A 17,434-nucleotide genomic window follows, 5' to 3' on the forward strand; every position below is an offset into this window, starting at 1 on the left:
ATAGAAGAAAGATTTTCAACATTCACGCTGTGTTGTATTAAAGAGACTTCCAACATTGCCATGTATTTGGTACTTACAGTAATCTTTATTTTAGGTGGTTTCTGATAGTAAGTGGTAGGAGGTGCTCAGTTTTCTCTAAAGCTGTAAGCAGAAACAAAGACAAGCTGTCAAGTATTTCTGTCTCCCGTTTTAAATATTTTTCTCCTGGGAACACACCACTCCTAGAAGGCTTGAGGTCTGAATTCCACATTACCAAGTGCAGCTGCAAAGAAGCTGCCAAATTCATGGCTCCAGTGCCCCGTGGATGGGTGAGCACACTCCCCTCAGCATAACAGCACACACAGAGAGATTCATAAAACCAGATCGGAAAGGGCCATTGCCAGTACCCCACTTTTTTTGGGAGTCATATTGCTGTGTCTCTAACTTCACTTAATTATTCAAGAACACAGCCTGAAGCTCCCGTGCAGCAGTGTTAATGAACTCATCAGAGTCACTTAGCACGTCCCGGAGACACCTTGCTGAAACCCTTTCTTCCATGTGGCACTCAGGCACTGTTCCCATCCTGAGTTAGAGACCATAAACAAAGACATCGCTTTCAAGCTCCCAGGAAAAAATGGCTTTGGGAAACTGTTTCCTCATTGACCAGAACTCTGACTTTGCTCTTTCTACTCAGTTCCGACCCTCTGAAGCACTTCTCCATTAGAACAAAGAAAAGGGAAGAGCAAAAAACTAAAGCGGACCAAGGACCCAGCAGTTAGAAGTGAATAGAATGAGAAGGGTACTCACACTCCAGCTGGCTTCCCGGTGGCAGAGGGCGCGGGCTGATAAAGCCTGGCTGTGCTCCGCTGGCGGGGAGGGTGCTGAGGAGGAGGCAGTGCAGGGAGGGAGGCACCAACAGTTTTATACTCGGAACCCCACGCTGCATATCCCTGCACTTGGCTCTCTCCTCCCACTCAGGCACCCGTGCCAAAGCTCTGCTGAGGAACTGGTCCCCTGTTTGTAGCCCCCCCCCCCCCCCCCCCCGTTCTTCATTTGCTGCATTTGTCATCCTCTCCATGGGGTTTCGAGGACTTTGCCCAGCCACAAGTCCACTCAAACTCAACGTTTTCTTCTCCATGTTGTTTCCTGTAGCTCTGACCCTTATGCCGAAATAGTTTTTTGGAAGGTTTGTAACTGAAAAGAATCAACAGAGTGTCACTTTAAAAAACAAGGGGCAGGTTGCTATGCAATGGACTCTGGAACTAAGAGCCTGGCCTGGGGGGAATTTTCTCATAGATTGACAGCTTCTGTCCAGGTGTAAGATCCCAGCAAGGGCCCTAAGGGCTCAGCGTCAGGGTGGGAGGACACCGGGTAGACAACTTGTTTTCTGGAAACCAAGCTGCCCTTTCCCCAGTGAGGAGAAAAAAATATATAAACATTTCTGTGGGATCTCCCTCTACCTAGGTGAGAATCTCAGGACAAATTCTGCTGCCTTTTAAATGTCTGGAGGCTGCACAGTCAACAATATTGTGATAAGTTCACACAGTGACAGATGATTACTAGAATGAGGTGATCACATTGTAAGGTATAAAAATGTTGAATCACTGTATTGTACACCTAAAGCTAATATGACCAATAAAAGATCTTACACCAACTATATTTAAATAAAAATAAACTAAAAAACCCCAAAAAACAAAAACAGTCCAGAGGCAAAAACATTCCATAGCAGGGGAATCTAAAGTTCAAGTAAAAAAATCCATTTCTTCCTCATTCTTCTTTAATGTCAATTCTGAGGCATGTTCTGTTATGGCAGGAATCTAACTCAGGTGCACTTCAGGAGCACAGAATTTTCAAAATCCCACCGTGTGCTGTGCTGATGTCCTCAGTCCTTCCCCTGAGCTTCCCGCCCGCCTGGGTGAGCTGATAGCCCTCGTCAGAGGATCAGCAAAGCAGCGGCAACTCTCTGGCTCCACCCCCTGGACACTCGCCAAACCACAGGGTTTCCTGCCCTCTTGGGGACTCCCTCCCTCCAGGTGCCTCCTGTTGAGAGGGTGTTTGTGTCTGGAGCCTGGGAGGGAAATCATATTACAGGTTCGTGATTCGAGTTTTGATGGTCTGGCATGTTTCCCCCCAACATGTTTTTTCCTGGTGATATAAGAAGAACTTGTGCTCTTAGACAATACCCTGAAAGAGAAAAACGTATCACAAGAGGACAGTCTGAGGGGCTGGTACAGGAATGAAAGGAATCACACTAGTGTTCCTTCTGCATGTGAGCTACAATCCCTCATTGTAATAACAGTGATAACGATAGTAACGATAATATAAAAATTGCACAAAAAAGTTGAGTATTCACTTTCTGCAAATGATTGTTGAGAATTGTATATTCTGATGGGTTGTATGGAGCTCTGACTGATTGGTAAAGAAGTGAACAAGGATATAGCTGCACAGCTCTGATTGGACAGGGCAGGTCTCAGCCCATTGGTCAAAATACGACTCCAGAACTCCTTTATAAGTGTTGGTTCAGCTCATAGGAACGTTGTGCAGGAGTCTTGGCAGCCCAGTCAATGGTGTTTCCCTGGAAGGAAGCATATGTGAGAGGCCCCCTGTAAACAATGGTTGCTAGACTTTGATTACAAATGAAAGCCCATAACCACAAGGAGTCCTTTTTGCTACATATATTCCTTCTTTTTTTAATTTTTATTTTTTTTTGTATTTTTCTGAAGTAAGAAGCAGGGAGGCAGAGAGACAGACTCCTGCATCTTCCCAACCAGGATCCACCCAGCATGCCCATCAGGGGGTGATGCTCTGCCCATCTGGGGCATTGCTCCATTGCAACTGGAGCCATTCTAGAGCCTGAGGTGGAGGCCATGGAGCCATCCTCAGCGCCCGGGCCAACTTTGCTCCAATGGAGCCTTGGCTGCAGGAGGGGAAGAGAGAGACAGAGAGAAAGGAGAGGGAAAGGATGGAGAAGCAGATGGGCACTTCTCCTGTGTGCCCTGGCTAGAAATTCAACCCGGGTCTCCCACACGCCGGGCTGACACTCTACTGCTGAGCCAACCGGCCAGGGCTGGTATATTCCTTCTTGAGGTCGAGAAAGCTTGAGAAACCCTGGGTCCCCACCTTCCAGCCCAATAAAAGCAGAACCTAAGGCCCATGTGAGCATGCACTCTCCTCACGACTACCTTGTGTGGCCCCAGGTGTGCTGTGTAATTTCCAGGTTCTGTGTGTGATAAACCTTTATCAAAGTTTCCTGATGGTTATTTGTCTTGCGATAGTCATGAGAACCACAGGCTCTAGCCACAACACTGGTCACTGATGGGCTGAAACCAGCACAAACCAACCATCACAACCATCAACACGTCTTCATAGACCTTGTCCTGAATTCACCTCCACACATGCCCATGAGGCCTTCTGGTCAGCGCTGAGGGTGTGGATTGAGTCTCAAGTCTTCTTGGCCAACCACTTTCTCTTCTACCTTTACTCCTTGGCCCCTCCCTGGTCCCTGTAAAGCCATACCTTGTCATGTTTTATGTGCTGGTTACAAAATACAGCCTCGTTATATGGTATTCACAAGGTAGTGCAAAGCATGTGGGATTCTGAGTCAGAGAGACCAGAGTTTTGAACCGTGGCTTCAGCCCTTACTAGCTGTGTCCCTTACCTAAGATGACTTTATGTATCACACTCCTAGCCCTGCAAAGAGCTCTGGTATTATCTTTTATTTTAAAAAATTACACTGCATAGTCCCACCTGGGTTGGAAGATACAGGACGACAAGGTCAGGGTCTCTTACTCCTCTTTATTCATAGCATCTCTTTCTTTCCAGAGACATTTTGAAGAAGTTTATAAAATATGTGTAGGAGGAGATAAGAACCGGGGGGGAGGGGGGGTGGGGGAGAAGGGAGAACAAAACTATGGGTAGTGACAGGATTTTAGTATTTTTTCTACAATGTGTTGCATTTGTAGGTGTTTCTAAGTATGTGTTGTTTGACTCAGAAATTACTGCAACTGTATCTCATTTTGATTACTGCTTGGTCACGATCTAGCAACAGGCAGGTTAACTTTTTTGTCATTTGCACCAATGTGTGTGTGACGGGGCAGGGCTGCACTCAGGAACTGGACATGACAGGACAGCCGCTGAGGGCTCCTCCGCGTCCTGCATTCTGAGCAGGCCTTTTCTAAATGGAAGAGAATGTGCGAAAGAAAAAACATTCTCTGTCTTCCCTTTCTATGCTCTCACCCCTCCCCGTGGAGAGAGAAGCACAGACAGCAAGTCTGGGACAGAACGTCCCTCGGCAGTGTGCTCTAAGCCCAAAACGTTTAGCATGGTAAACAGGCAGACAAAAAGGCGCCAGGTCAGAGCCCAGACTCCCTCTGACCCAGAACGCCACTTGGGGGTCGCCCTTTGTGGTAGGCATTCTCCAGCCAAGATTAGCCAAGAGGCAAGCAGGCACCTCAAACCTCCACCGCCTGCCCTTGCGGGACAGAAACGGGATGGGTGATGCCAGGAGGCTCTGAGGTCCCCCCATTTTGAGCTCTTCAATGTGGCCATTCAGCTCTTACGTGCAATTCAGCTCTACTTCATCTTTAGGGGTGCTCCTGCTCACAGAAAAAGGGCCAGGAAATCTCCATGCCTACCAGTGACTTTTATCAGATGCCCACACACGTCATCATTTTTCCCATCTTTTAAATTAAATCCAGGCCAAGACATGGAAACAACCAAAAAGCCCTTCAATAGATGACTGGATAAAGAAGATGTGGCACATATACACTATGGAATACTACTCAGCCATAAGAAATGATGACATCGGATCATTTACAGCAAAATGGTGGGATCTTGATAACATTATACGGAGTGAAATAAATAAATCAGAAAAAAACAAGAACTGCATTATTCCATACGTAGGTGGGACATAAAAACGAGACTAAGAGACATTGATAAGAGTGTGGTGGTTATGTGGGGGGGGGGGGGGGAGAGGGAGAGGGAAAGGGGGAGGGGAAGGGGCATAAAGAAAACTAGATAGGCCTGACCTGTGGTGGCGCAGTGGATAAAGCATCGACCTGGAAATGCTGAGATCGCCGGTTTGAAACCCTGGGCTTGCCTGGTCAAGGCACATTTGGGGGTTGATGCTTCCAGCTCCTCCCCCCTTCTCTCTCTCTGTTTCTCTCTCTCCTCTCTAAAAATGAATAGATAAATAAAAAAATTAAAAAAAAAAAAAAAAAGTCGCAACGCGCAACGATGAGATGCTTCTCATCTCTCTCCGTTCCTGTCTGTCTGTCCCTGTCTATCTCTGCCTCTGTAAAAAAAAAAAAAAAGAAAACTAGATAGAAGGTGATGGAGGTCAATCTGACTTTGGGTGATGGGTATGCAACATAATTGATTGACAAGATAACCTGGACATGTTTTCTTTGAACATATGTACCCTGATTTATTGATGCCACCCTAGTAAAATTAATAAATAAAAAAAAGGTGAAAACAATCACACATTTACAGAAAGACAAAATTAAAAAAAAAAAAATTAAGACTGGAATTACCATATGACCCAGCAATCCCTCTACTGGTTATCTGCTCCCAAAACTAGAAAACACTGGTACAGAAAGACACATGCAGCCCCATGTTCATTGCAGCATTATTCACAGTGGCCGAGACATGGAAACACCAAAGTATCCCTTGATAGAGGATTGGATAAAGAAGATGTGGTACATATATACAATGCAATACTACTCAGCCATAAGAAACGATGACATAGTGACAATTGTGACAACACTGATCGACCTTGAGAACTTTATACTCAGTGAAATAAGTAAATCATAAAAAGCTAAGAACTGTATGATTTTATACATAGGTGGGACATAAAACTGAGACTTATGGACATAGATAAAAGTGAAGTGGTTACCAGGGGGAAGGGCATGTGAAGGGAGGGGGAGAGGGTAAGGGTTTAAAGAGGTACTAATATGAAGTGACAGAAAATGATTTGACTGGGTGATGGGTATACGACCTAATCAACAGTTCAAATACTATAGAAATGTTTACCTGAAACCTATGTACTCTTATTGATCAATATCACCTTGTTAATTTTCTAAATAAAATTAAAAAATTAAAAAATAAAATACAATACCCCCCCCCCAAATAAAAATAAATAAATTAATTAAATCCAGGCCAGTGGAAGGCCCATCACATAGGACTCTGGTGTCCACAGCCAGTGCTAGGGGTGTGCAGGTTGTGCAAGGACAAATGCACTCTAAGGGGGCGCCATTAGCAACCCCGACATTTATATATTTATGGCAACACTCCTGCAGGTGGGCTGACACATCTTGAGGAAAGGGGTGGTAGGGTGCCCTTGCACAAAGGGGTCATTTTGGCTAGCAGTGGTCCTGCTGGTGTTCATAAACTTCTTCCTAATGAGGAGTAATAGGGCAAGGGGCAGAAGGAGGATCATTTAAATCTCTTTAGGCTGAGGAACGGATTGGAGGGTTGGGAAGAAACACTTCACAGGGGGAAGGGTTGGGGCTGGCATGGCTGTGTTTCCTTGACTTTCTTTCAAGAGTAATTTACAACTTATGAGATTGTCATCATTGAAGATATGATATTGGCCCCAAGCGTAGGCAGCGGAGCTTTACTTTATAATTAGGCCGTGAAGAGAAGGCGAGATGGCCTGGCACTGCCATTGCAAATGGGGCTTTCCAGGGCATTGCCCAAGTGTGGCAGGCTCTTGGCAGAAACATCAGCCACCAGCGGTTGAGAGGGTGGGATCCAGGCCATTCCCAGCCAGTCCCGGATCACCCGGGAACATCACAGGGACGGTAGTGGAGCCAAGAAGCTGCAGGGAATGGATGGACGGATGCCTTCAGTAAAGTGAGGCTGCCCTCTGGAGCCAGGAGTGGCAGCTGGCTCAGGCTCCCACCGCTGTCACAACGGAGGCTTCATCACTGCACGATGCACAGTTTTGTCAACTCAGCCTGACTTACAGGACCCTCTGTGGTTCTCAGAAGTGCCCCCTATCACCCTGCCCTGCCTCCCACCAACTGGCAGCCAGGAGCCAGAGAGGAACTCCGAGTCCCTGGTCCTCAGCCCTCCCCATCCCTGTGTCTCTCCCGACTGCTGGGAACTGAGAGGGATTCATTTTGACAAGACTGGCGCTTCACCCACCAGCTCCTCACTTGCCTCATTCATTGGAAGGGGAGTTGGACTAAGTCTCAGTCTTGTCTGCACATTGGAATTAACTGGGCTTTTAAAAAAATTGCTGAGAGTGGGTCCTGTTTGCTAGAAAGCCTGATATAATGGTTCAGGGTGTGAGAGCTTTCAAAGTCCCCATGGGGAGAACCACATGCAGGCAAGTTTGAGAACCGGTGGGCTGAATCTAATCCTAATTGCTCACACTGCAAACAAGAAGTGTGCCGTGGTGGGGCCAGGTGGGACCTGGAGTTTGACAGACCAAGTTCAAATTCCGGGCAGCCATGACACCCTGGGGAAAATCACTTCACCTTTCCAAGCCTTAATCTCATTAGGAAATTAATAGAGGTTAATAATATCTACCTTGCCAAATATAAAGATTAATCAAGATCAGAGCATGTGGTAGACATTCAAACAAAGGTAACCTTTCTTATTATTCCCTCCTAAAGCAGTTCCTACCTCTGACTTTCTCGTTTCTGCCAATGGTGCCACAATCATCTTAGTTCTTAGGCTCAACAAGTGTTTAATGAATGAGTAATGGATGGTGGACTGACCATTCTCACCTGTGAAGGAGAGGGGAAGGTTTATTCCATTCATTCTTGTTAATATTCAGCCTTCCCAGGGTGGCCCACAGACCAGCAGCACCAACAACCCTGGGAACTCACTTAGAAAGGAGGACTCAGCCTCACCCAGACCTTCGGAATCAGAACATGCATTTTAACCAGTTCCCCGGGGGTCTGTGTGCGCATCAGGGTTTGGAAAGCATGCTCTCAAACATCCCTGTCCTGAAACTTAGTGAGAAGGAATCAATTCAAGACCTCGGAGTGGTGACAGTTTACAAATTCCAGTGTCTTGGTTAGAGACACCATGGTGAGTCCCAGGGACTCATGGTTACATTCCAGCAGGCAGCATAGAGCACGCTGTCACATGCTGGGTCCTGCCAGCCGATGGCAGGGCTCTAGGCGAAGGCTTATCATTCCATTAGACTCTATCAAGCTACTCCATCAGGTTCCACCCTCTGTTTGGTGCAAATTACTTCACATAGGCTTGGTGAGTGACTTCCCACCCTCAAGTTACCGTGAAAGATTATCACAGGTCACGAGAGGGTAATGCTTGCACGCACAGGGGCGGGCCTCCTGCTGCCCAGGGAATCCGGCTGGAGTTCCTATGGTCCAGCAGAGGCCACAGCACTGACACGCCGACGGCAGGAGTGACCCCTGCATCCAGGGTCTTGGGGAATCTTCCCTAAGCATTTTTCCAGTTGGCCTCCACTCCTTGGTTCTCCAGCTTAGAGTCCTTGGCCTTTTTTACCTGGATTCCCTGCAACAATCCCTCACCCCACCCCAGCACACAACTACTTTGCTTTGCCCAAAAGGCAGAACACCCTTAAACACATAGTTTTTATTTGTCTTTAAAATTGGGGAGGAGTAAGCGGAATTCGCCTGCTTTGTTTCCCAGGCATTCATCTCTATTACTCGGTAATGAGAAGAGGATTTCAAAACTTCCTACTGGTCAAAAGCCCCCTAACATGTGGCAGATGGTGGAGGACTAGAGCTGATGAGATGTCTCTGTCACTGAGAAGCAGTTTTCCAAGGAGAGCCGGCTGGAAATTTTCATTTGTCATCCCCTCTTCTTCACATCCAGTTAAATCCAAAGCTCTGCTGCTTTCCGATCAAAGAACGGCTACCAGCTGATAAGAAGGGACTGTTGTCCCTTTAGGAGAGTCGTGAAATACTTGCCAAGGCACTAGTATTTTTTTTGACAAGTACTTCATGATTTGGGGCTTCTCTGGAAATGAGAGTGTTGGAACAAGCTCCCTCAGGCTTTGCCAGCACCAAGTCTCCCCAGCTTGGGTGCTTCTTTCAGTTCCGCGAACAAAGAAGGCAGTTCTCCAGCCAAACGGGCTGGCGTCCGGGACTTACAGAAAGGGGTATTAAGGCACTGGGAAAAGACGCGTGGGAATTGCGAAGGCAGCATGGAGGCCTAAATGAAACATGGCGCCTGTGGACCATTGGCTAGATTTGCACGGCATGTCAAAACCCAACAAATTTAAACAGGGGTGATTGAAGTTCTGTGGACGGAAGACAATGTGGCGATGACAGCAGCACTTAGGGAGATTATCTGAGAGAACCACTTGTGGGGCAGCCTGAAGGCCAAAGCCAGGGAGGCTGGCTCACAGTGCCCGCAGTGGGGCAGCACCAAGGGGAAATGGCTGCAAATATGGGATCGTCTGGGTAGAAAAAGGGTGACAGGCATAGAGAGGAGGTCAGATGAATCAAAACTGGCACCCAGTGTTGGTGAGGAGGTGCAGCAGCAACCAGAACTCACATGGGTCCTGGCGGACATGCACATGGGCACGCCACTTTAGAAAACTGGCTGGCAGAATCTGCCAGAGAGGGCATCTGCATTCCCTATAGCCCAGCCACGCTTTCCTGGGAACATACACAAAAGAGACACGTGCCTGGGGTCACCCCACCAAAGGACATGCACTGCAAAGTCCAAGACAGCGCTATTCATAAAAGCCAAAAATTGGAAACCTAACTGCCCATCAGCAGGCGAGTGGATCAATAATGGTATATTTGCACCGCAAGAGAATGAATGACCTACGACTCCATGCAATGGTATAGATACAAGTCGCAATGTTGAGTGAAGGAAGCCATAGATGGATACAGATGCTACGATTCCATTTACGCGAAATTCGAAAACTGGCTAAACAGAGAGAATTCAGGATGTTCATCAGCACTGGAGGGGGTCACCGCAGGGACTTCTGGGGAGGGGGCTGATAATGTTCTATGTATGTCTTGATCCTGGGTGTGTTCGTTAGTGAAAATGCACCAAGCTGTATACTTACATGTACACTTAATGTGAGTCCAGTACACTTTAATAAAATTTATGAAATGACAATATAAAGCAGAGTAAAGGCATTAGAGGGCCCATCTTGTGAAACTGAGTTTGAGGTGTCTAAACAGGCAGGTGGAAATGCCCCAGATACAGCTGGCGATGAGAAACTCTGGTCTGAGCAAGAATCCGGGGCTGCACAGAACTGACAGGGAAGACGGGAGCATAGGTGTGTCTTCTGGGACGTAGGGGAGCATTGGGTCATGTCAGAGGGCAGGAGGAGGATGAGGTGTGAGCAAGGCATTCATCAGAAGTCCAGTCAGCACGTCCCGGAACCAGGACCCTTTGCTTGGCTCTGCTGGCCATGATTTCTGTCTGTGGGGACTTCTATTTTGATGTGGTGTTGAACAGATAGATCCTCTGTCACCCTTCAGATGGCACCATCTTCCTTTTAAAGGCTAAAGAAACAGCCTGGGCAAGGGTCACTATCAGGGCTGGTGAGTGGCAGAGCGAGGTTTCAGCTCATTTATTGGAACCTTATTTATGAAATGTTCACTCACGATTTTTAAAACTTTTTTGGATGCATGTAAAAAATAGATCTGTGACAGGATGTCGGAGCTCTGCCCTTGATGTTATAGTTAGCCTTCAAGATGGACAGAGTGGCTGCTGGCTCAGCATGAGGGCACGGGGCCAGAGGTCTCGGATCAGGCTGGGGGACCCTTGGAGAGGTCATTTTAAGGCCACCTCTGGTGGGCAGGGAGGTCCCATAAGCCTTTACCAGCCAGATCTAAAAGGTTAGAGTTGAGGTGCGCACAAACTACCATGGAAGTGTTGATAAAGGAAATTGAACTTCACCTTGAGGATCAGAAAAGCCCTCACAGAGGATGCTAGTGACATTTGAACTGGGCAGTGAAGACAGAATAGGAGTGTCTCTGGTAGAAAACGAAGGTGATGACAGGAGTACTATGAACAAAGACAATAAATTGAGGTTTGGTTTGGTCTGAGGATCAGAAAGCATTCTAATGTAAAAGAGCTGAGTGAGTGTGAGTGAGGATGTGTGTGCCTGAGTGTGAGTGTGACTGTGAGAAGTGAGGCTGAACAAGTAAGCAGTAGCTGGGTCACAAAGACCCACAAAGCTTTGTTAAGCTCAGGAATTTGGGATTTATCCTTTAGGCAGGTGGAGTCCCTGATGATGCTAAGTAGGAGAGTCCACCTTCCACCAACACCACTGCCACCACGAACTTCACCATCCCCTCACCTCCCCCCGCACCTCCCCATCCACTACCAGAGTACATATTACACTAACAGTCTCCACAGAATGGATTATCATAATGCTAATTGCGATAGTGCTGAGACTGAGAGACTAGACCTCCCAGTGGGGAGCTGTGGTGGGAATGGAGACCAGAGGGGACTTGCATGGGTTTTGAAGGCACTCTGGCGCCCCCTCATGGCAATATGCTAGTGTCATAAGACAAAAAAAAAATGCTCAGGGTGCCTGAGTTCAGTGATGGATCATTCACACAGGATATTTCAACATGCAAAAGTGCATGGAAGTGGGCAGTGGAGATGGGAGGGGAAGAAGATAAAGAGCCAGCTTGGTCCTAGGTACCTGTCAGCCTCTGCTGCTCATCTCGTTATAGACAACTTGGCTCTCTCCTTTAAATCAAGGATGAGCAGTTCTCACATGGGTATGCACAGAATCACAGGGCAGATTGAGAGCGCAGCCGCTGGGCTCCAGCTCCAGAGTTTCTGATTATTAGGTCTGAAGGGGCTACTGGGTCTGCATTTCTAAACCACATCCAAGTGGTTCTGCAGCACGTGGTTCTTGGACCACACTTTCAAAAAACTCTACTGTTTAATACTGATATTTAGCTTTAAAAAAATGGATGCATCAGTAGTAAACTAAAAATATGGTTCCTAAACCAGTTGTTAAAAGAAATTCCCAGGTCTTATTTCCGTTCTGACATGGTTAAAGATAAACAATACAGCTCTACATACCACACAATGCCCAACCATGTTGGTGGCTTAATTCTCAAAGAGCAAAGTTAAAACATCTTAACAGAATTCAATTTAATAATTCTGTCCCCTCAAAAGAGTGCATCTGAAACTTGAGTTCCTTGAAAGTGTGCTTCCAGAGATGTTAATAAGTGGCCACATAAAAAGCCTTTTCTGACAAAGTAAAGATGAGAGACTCATTAAAGTGCATGGACTCTAAAATCTTGGAGAAGCCTATAGTAAAGTACGATGTTTAACTTTACTTAGTTAATGTACCTGGGTCTTGTTGAATCACGTGACTTAATACTATCCTAGAATAGGAATGCAAATTACAGATTTTTTTTTTCTGGGTTCTGAAAACAATTCCTGTCAGTGGGAAAGAATAGTCCTTTCAATAGTCGGAGAAGGATAGGTATCATTGCTTCTTTGAATGTCTGGTATGATTGTGTGGTTTTTATCCTTCATTTTGTTTATGTGGTATATCATGTTTATTGATTTGTGGATATTGTACAAATCTTGCATCCCCTTCAGTGATTTTCAACCTTTGTTTCTCACGCACTCATAAACTAATTACTAAAGAAAAAGGGGCCCTGACCTCTTCTTCTTTAGTAACTAATTTATTTGTGCCACGAGATGAAAATGGTTGTATTTAGTCAGGGGCACTGACCTTAGTAATTAGTGTGTGTTTGTGCCATGAAAGAAAAAGGTTGAAAATCACTACTAGATCATGATGTATGATCTTTTTAACGTATTGCTGGATCCAGTTTGTTAATATTTTGTTGAGGATTTTTAGCATCTATGTTCATCAGGGACATTGGAAAAATAGTCTTTTCAGTCAGAGGTGCTGGGACAACTGGATATTCACATGCCAAAGACTGGAGATCCTACTTCACACTGCGTACTTAAACTACTTCCAAATGGCTCAGAAGACCAAAATATAAGGTCTAAAACTATAAAAGACCAAAATATAAGGTCTAAGCGTTCTCAGAAGAAAAGTTTTCATCACGTTGGATCAAGTAATTTTTTTAGCTATGGCCCCAAGAGCACAAACAACAAAAGAAATAATAGATTGTTAGACTTTTTCAAAATGAAATACTTTTGTGTTTCAAAAGGACCATCAAGAAGGTGAAAAGACAACCCATAGAGCGGTAGAAAATATTTTCAAATTATATATCTGATAAGGAACTTGTATTTAAAATATGTGAAGAATTCTTACAGCATAATAAAAAGACAAATAACCTAATTTTAAAAAGGGGCAAAGATTTAAATGGATATATTCATGATCAAGGGAGATTTATTCCTGGGATGCAAGTGATCAATTCAGTTTGCCAATATTTTGTTGAGTGTCAGCCCGGCAGAATGGGGCCTCAGGGTGTCAGTAGGCTGGGACTAGTAGCTAACCAGGCTGATGCCCTACGTGGGGGAGTGCTCACTCAGGAAAGATGGCGTCAGTGGGCCGTGTAGGAGAGGATGCAACATAGGGACGGGACACTGACGGCTATCTCTCCAGCTCTCTCCCCAAAGCCACACACCTCAATCTCTCTCCATATGACTCTGGTCCCCTCTGAGCTGTCGAATTTCTGCTGGAGCCCCAGTCAAGTGCCTGTCGCGTGAGATTTTGCGTGTTGGTCCTTTAAAAAGGCACGTGGGTTTCCAGCAGTTTCTAGTCTCATGGGGGCAGACTGAACCCTCACTGATTTTCACAGCCAGATGCTTTGTGGGCTCCTCTTCCTGGCACTAGTGCTCCAGGCTGGGGAGCCTGGCATGTGGTTGAAACCCCTCGCCCTTCAGGGGACACCTCAGCAGCTAGATTCTCAACTGCCACGTGTGGGTGCCCGGGGCCAGCCAGTTTCAGGTCTCCATTCCTTCTACCAGTCTTGACGTGTCTTCTGTGTATCCTTAGTTATAAGACTCCTGTTCTGCTAGCCTTCAGATGGTTATCCAGGTTGACTGTTCTATAATTTAGTTGTAATTTTGATGTGGACCTGGGAGGTGATTGTCATTTCTATGGACTCCGCCATCTTGGATCCCTCCCTCTCGGAGTTCTACTTTAGAAATCCAGGCTTACTAAATAAAAGTTCTTTGGGGTGGTCATAGAAAACCATAAATCTAGTTTCTTAAAAATAAGTACTCCCCTCTACATGCTCCCCACCTCTTATTATAAACAATAGCTGGAACTCACTGGACTAAATTCCAAGCTTCCTGGGGCCTGGACAGGCAACCAAGTCTTTGCTAACACCACATTCCTGAGCAGATTTAGACCCCCAGTAGGCACTGTGTCCATGCTTGTGTGACTGAAAGTACTTTTCTTTGCTTGGTAGCTCTTTAACTCCACCTGAATCAGATTTCCCTGGAGCACTTGTTAAAGCAGATCACTCTCACTCACCCCCAGGGTCTCTGGTTCAGAAGGTGTGGGGCAGCCCGAGAACTTATGTTTCTGACCAGCAATATCATCATCACTTGGGAACTTGCACACTGCAACATCTCAGGCCCCACCTGGGACTTACTGACACAGAATCCGCATTTTAACAAGATCCTCAGGAGATGTGTGTGCATATAAAAGAGCGGGAAGCATCACTGTTAGTTCATTTGATCCTCCCACCACACCCGGGAGGCGGTCGTTGCTATTATTCCTATTTCATGGATGGGAAATTACAAGGGTGGGTGAGAGAGATCACGTGATGCAAAGGCATGGTGTGAAAGAGCCCGCTGCAGAGCAGAGACTGGAATCAGCCCTCATCGTTCACATGCTCTCCTCCCCCCATGGAAGCCCACCCAGCACCCCCTTTCTTCCTTCAGACAACAGGCCTGGGGTCCAAACATTCACGGAGCTGAGCAGCAAGGATCCCTGTGCCCAGCACTGTGCTTGAGCCCAGGAGGGTGCTGTGTCCACATGACACGAGGAGGGCCCTGGCCCCAGAGTTGGCCACCTCGCCAAAGGAGGGCCTCCCAGATGAAACGAGCGATATCAGACAATATCAAACACAGTATTCAATTGTGGGGTCAATATTACATTTTATGTTGAAACTGCAAGTTTTCTTAAATATGAAAGCTACTAAAAATTTATGCAGAAGGTCAATTGAATATTTTAAGAGGAGAAATGCACCAAGCACTTATATTTTCCTTAGTTATGCTAGCTAAACCACAATACGCCCCTGCCCACCCCCCACCCCCTGCAGTGTCCGTGGTAACCGTTGGCGACTGCCGTGATGGTGGGAAGGGCGGTGCAGACCCTCCTTGCCACACCTGTTTGGGCCACACTATAGATTACAGCCTCTCTCTAACATTCTCCTGGGTCCTTCGGACTCAGGCTGATTCCTCAAGAAGCGAGTGGTGGGGAAAGGAGGGAGAACCACCCCCTGCCCCATCTCTGGTCCCACCAGGCCATTCACACAGGGCTGGAGCCTTGTTTCGTCATCAAAACTGGCCTACTGTTTGCCCTTTTCCAGTTATAGGACCACCTGGACCTCCATACTTGCTCTCTGCATTTCTCTATTGTTTTCTCCATTTCCTTTACCTCTAAGATGTCCATCTGTCCCGCCTTCCTGCCTCCGGGTCTTGAAGGAGCTCCCTTTTTATCTGTCCACCTGCTGCTGTCGCCACTGCCCCACTGCTCCCACTTTCTGTCCCACCCCGGGCAGCCCAGCCCGAACTTGCTCACCCAGCACACACGCAGAGTCCTACCTGTAGCCACGACTGTCCTCCAGGCCCGCGCTGCCCTGCCCGCAGGGCCAGGGGCTGGACCCCGGCCTGAGCGCGCGGGGCAGAGGTGGGCTGCCAGCCTCTCTGCTCTGCGTGTTTTTCCGCCGAGACCGCCCACGCAGCGGGCTTCCGGAGCCCATGCGAAACCTCGCCCCTCAGCTCAGCCTACAGGCCGCATGTTTCCTGTTAGTGGTTTTATTTTCTCTTATATCGTATCCTTTGGGGGCAGGACTGGGGCCCAGCCACGCTGAGAACGAGGCACACCTCTCTTCTGAGGATTCTCTCTGCCTCGGTGCGTGCCCCTCCTGCCTCCAGGTGCCCGCGCTGCGCAGCCCACCCCTGCCAGGCCCACTGCTTCTCATCGAGTCCACCTGGGGGCTGCTGGCGGCCAGGGCTCAGCGGCTGGTAGGAGTGACTCTAATTGGAGGCAGGTGGAAGGCCGAGAAACGGACAACATAGATCAGGGGTCCCCAAACTACAGCCCCAGGCTGTATGCGGCCCCCTGAGGCTATTTATCCGCCCGATGCACTTCCGGAAGGGGCACCTCTTTCATTGGTGGTCAGTGAGAGGAGCATAGTTCCCATTGAAATACTGGTCAGTTTGTTGATTTAAATTTACTTGTTCTTTATTTTAAATATTGTATTTGTTCCCGTTTTGTTTTTTTACTTTAAAATAAGATATGTGCAGTGTGCATAGGGATTTGTTCATAGTTTTTTTTATAGTCTGGCCCTCCAACGGTCTGAAGGACAGTGAACTGGCCCCCCCTGTGTAAAAAGTTTGGGGACCCCTGGACTAGATGTTTTCAACCCTGGCTGCTCATCGGAATCACACTGGGAGCTTTAAAGATACCTATTCCTGGGCCCACAGCTAACTTTTTTACTGTTTTACTATCTTTTTTGGGTGACTTTCTAGAATGCTTTCTAGTTTTCTGCCTTCCATTGGAAAGAGAATTTTCTTCTGGTTCAAAATTTGTATTTCTAATTTTGTTCTCACAGCGGTTGCCCTTATCACCCATGCTTATTCCTCCCTGTGGGCTTTTTAACTTATCAGCTCTTGCACAAGCTAAGTACTCCCACAGGCTCTCCTGCCGCATTTGACTCCCCCGTCCTGCCCTCATTTAATATCCCAGTTCTAGGTTGTCATAGGACTATTCCTATCATTTCCCTCCTTTAGTCCTAATAAGCACGACCAAGGTTTTGACTATCCTATAGTGTTCTTGGGTCTCTTGTAGCATTTCCTAGATTCGTTTTGCTTTTTTGTAGAGTTTCCATTGTAGGGCTCTGTGGATAAATCTTCAGAGGTCTTTTTATGTCCGAGGACACTTTTGTTAGTCTTTTAAATACTTGTTGTCTGAGCAATGGCATCTGTGTAGGATTGCTAGATTGCATCTTCTGGCCCTTGTCTCTGAGACTCTGGTTGGGACCCCTGCAGTTGTCCTTTTTTCTTCCCACCAAACCAGCTGGTCAGTGTTGTACTGGTAAGCTGGCTCCCTAGGGGAAAAAGCCCAGATCTGTACTTTGCCAACTACTATGGTGTAAGACTCCCACCACGGCTGATTTCAAGCTTCCCATGTGATGTCACCGGACACAGCCTTAGGCGAGATGCGCTTCCAGGAGAGCTGATGATGAGCACCATCAGCATCCAGGAGCTGGTATGAGCTGACCCCCTCTCCACTGTTGAGTCCTGATTGAAGGGCTGAAATAGACTCCTATGGTCATCATACGTTTTCTTAAGTCGAATTCTTTTGGCC

At 47.0% G+C, this 17,434-nt stretch overlaps 1 protein-coding gene across 3 annotated transcripts in view; it reads right to left on the minus strand.

Moving 5' to 3' along the window:
- Positions 1-15,723, minus strand: part of SLC14A1 (solute carrier family 14 member 1 (Kidd blood group)) — a 39,699-nt gene extending 23,976 nt beyond the window's left edge. The window contains exons 1-2 of one of the 3 annotated variants that reach the window (XM_066352880.1): positions 15,667-15,723; positions 78-141 (exon numbers count right to left, since the gene is read on the minus strand). The gene's annotated coding sequence lies outside the window, so the exon portion shown is untranslated. Of the gene's footprint in view, positions 1-77; positions 142-253; positions 273-786; positions 923-15,666 lie in introns of those variants that run through there. The other 2 variants (XM_066352879.1, XM_066352881.1) reach the window with 2 other exon arrangements.
- Between the last annotated feature and the right edge of the window lie 1,711 nt (positions 15,724-17,434).

Source organism: Saccopteryx leptura, chromosome 11 (genome assembly GCF_036850995.1).
Source record: "Saccopteryx leptura isolate mSacLep1 chromosome 11, mSacLep1_pri_phased_curated, whole genome shotgun sequence".
NCBI lineage: Eukaryota > Metazoa > Chordata > Mammalia > Chiroptera > Emballonuridae > Saccopteryx > Saccopteryx leptura.